Source organism: Eptatretus burgeri, chromosome 14 (genome assembly GCF_056783735.1).
Source record: "Eptatretus burgeri isolate ZD-2024b chromosome 14, Ebu_testis_v1, whole genome shotgun sequence".
In the NCBI taxonomy this organism is placed as follows: Eukaryota; Metazoa; Chordata; class Myxini; order Myxiniformes; family Myxinidae; genus Eptatretus; species Eptatretus burgeri.
This window is the reverse complement of record NC_140974.1, coordinates 14,907,064-14,910,127: the sequence shown is the minus strand read 5'-3', so window position 1 is coordinate 14,910,127 and position 3,064 is coordinate 14,907,064. Positions and strand designations below refer to the sequence as shown.

General features: G+C 42.5%; 1 non-coding gene across 1 annotated transcript; it reads left to right on the top strand.

Annotated features, from left to right (window-relative positions):
* The first annotated feature begins 816 nt into the window (after positions 1-816).
* On the top strand, positions 817-983 carry LOC147012697 (U1 spliceosomal RNA). Its single transcript, XR_015051454.1, has one exon. It is a non-coding gene; the product is annotated as a U1 spliceosomal RNA (small nuclear RNA).
* The last annotated feature ends 2,081 nt before the right edge of the window (positions 984-3,064 follow it).

Here is a 3,064-nt window from a genome sequence, read left to right as displayed (position 1 = left end):
CTTGATTGCTGCGAGTAGTTTGCGTTGTATTTTGTTAGGGCCAATCTCATTCATCACAACATCTTCATCCTTTTCTACTGCTATCTCTTCTGAATTCTCCTCCATTGTGTACAGCTCCTCATTGTTCCTTTTTGTTTGTTACTTCTTTTGTCTCTGCCATATCCCCTTTTTTGATACTATTGCTTCTGTTTACTTTTTTGATATTTTCTGCTAATACTCTGACTTTTTTACAAACTACGTTTGCTCTCGGACACTCATCGATCTCCTACCAAGTGTTCACGCTGTTCTTTCCACCATCTTCCAATTGCTGCATGCAAAAGAATGACAAGGTTTACTCAATTTACATCTTGCACACCATCTTGAGCTTTGAAATCGACCAAAAAGGGTGTTGGCATAAAAAGACATGATGCTTCACCTTCGTCACATGTACAAACATATACACAATCATGTATACAACAGCATGTGTGGGTGTGATGCAGGTGCGGACAGGAGAGCTGCTTGGCACTGCTCAAAAGTTTACACCCCTTGGATCGGTATATCCTTATGATTCACAAAAAGTAAAATCGTGTCTCTGACCATCCTAGTCCTGTGCACGTGATTTATGTGGAAGCTCCTCCTTGAAGCTGAGATCAATGTGGCTGGGGAGGGAGACTGGTCCAACAATTAGCATCTGTGCTTTGGAGCTGTCAGACAGAGGAAAAACAATGTGTAATGAATGCTCTTGTGTAAACCACCAAGCACACACACACACATTACTCATGCATTGCTCAACTAATTTGCACTTTTTTGGGAGAGGGAGGGTTCCTTCAACGAGTGATACTGACCTGGTGGGAGAGATACTGTGATCATCAACGCAGTGTGCTCTCAGGGTAAAGCCCACTCATTGCACTCTGGGTGGGTTAACCTTTGCTACTACTCCAAATATGGGGAAACTCGACCATATAAGTCGTGATAGTGGAGGACTGCATTCGCACTATCCCATGATTAAAAAAAACAACCAGGCTCATAATGGTTGGAACAATCTCTCCGAGTCTGTGAGGTCGGCGATTCGAACCCAAACTCCAACCGAGCCACACCCGACCGAGTGGTACATGCTGCTTCTTTGCTTGATGTTCACCGTTTATAAAGGATAGCGCAAAGACAAACAACCATACGTTGGCAACCATTGCGTTGGCTTCAATGGCCTAATTGCCTCCTCCAACGTTGAAATTCCTTGCAAGGGAACCTGCAGTTAATCAATCGTACGAAGTAACACCTTCACCATTGAGTTGAAATTAGGCCTACTCATTGTCGGTGACTCATGTGTGTGAATGTTACTTGACTTGGTTCCATCATCATTCCCAAAACTGTGAACGACAACATTTTGGTGTTGAAATTTTCAGGTGTGATGTGCAGGTGTGCAAGACTTTAAATTTTGCCAATTCTCAGGCTTATCTTCTTGTTCACACAGAATCTACAGTGAGAGTGAGCACAGTTACAAGTCTGGTCACATGACGGCAATGCTGCTTTATAAATCCAGACTATTTGAAGAAAGCTGCTGCAGGCATCGCAAGCAAGGTAGTTGACATGTCTATGGGATGGATGCGTGGTCATGCATTGCGTGGATTGTACGTATTGCGTGGTACAAGACAGGTGCACCTGTGGATTGTTTTTATGCACACACGTGAGAGCATTGTAATTTTCACCGCAGCATTTGTAGATCGTTACATTTTCAGCCTGATACAATCTTCTGTGTAACCTGTGAGCCACCTGTATGAGGAATACCAAGTGGACATTGGGTACCCACATAGACAATGGCTTGTTGGTTTTTTTTTTTTTGGTTTTTTTCATGTTTGTCATCGACGTATAACACCTTTGCTCATTGTTGTGTGCTGTGAGCTACTCGGCGTTGTTTGCCCAACTTGTTCGCTGCTCCATTATTCATGAAAAGTGCCATTAAAGCCCATGGTGGCATTGCTGTATATCTGTCCTGGGCATTTTAACGATGCCTGTGATGCGTTGACAGAATGCCTACTCGCACAACAGGTTGGGGATAATGAAATGGGCTTTGTGGAGCTGGCAAGGTCTATTGTTTATCACTGTCTCACAAAATTGTTGGCACGAGCTTCATTGTCTGTCTAACGAGGTCAAGAGTTCAAACATATATACCATGTTGAAATTAATTCGTTCAGTACTTATTTAGTCAGTTTGTCTTTGACTTGCACATGCTATGTGTAATGAGGAGCGAAGTCGTTTCTATGCCTTTTGGGAATATAGTAATAACAATTAGAAGGGCACTCGGTCGAGCGGATATCTCTGCCACGTAATGCCTGATCCACGAGAACATATCAGGCCCAAAACATTTTTGAAATATCATGCTATACAGTACTATATCGTTTTTGGCCCTGTCTCTCAATGGGGAAGAATCACTTTCAAAATTAAATAATTATCATATCCAGATTCGTATTCAGATCTTCACCAAAATCGAATCAATTCGTCACGGTCACACACCCAACCTGTCCACCAAGCTTCATCCGAATCTGTCCAAAACTTTTTTGAGATATTGTGCTTTATATTAGTTTAGCCCACTCTCTCAATGGTGAAGAATCACTTAAAAGTATCAGATCTTCACCCAAATTGAATCAATTCTTCCTTGTCACACACCAAACGTGTCCACCGAGTTTCAATCAAATCGTCCACAACTTTTTGAGATATCGTGCAACATATCGTTGTTGGCACTATCTCTCAATGGTGAAGAATCGCTTTAAAAATTCCAGTAGCCAGATCCGGATCCGGATCTTCACCAAAGTCATCAGTTCGCCCTTGTCACACACCCAACCTGCCCACCAAATTTCATCCGGATCCGTACACAACTTTTTGAGATATCCTTTACACAAACATTCAAACAGACAGACAGACAGACAGAAAGGGGTGAAAACAACCTCCTTCACCTTCGGTGGCAGAGGTAATAATAACAATTTTGCAAATGGTGGTTTAGTACTCCTCTGCGGTCGAAGAAACTTTGTGGTACCATTCAAAATTGGCTGGGGGCAAATGTAGAAACAAACCTGAGAGCAGCAATCAG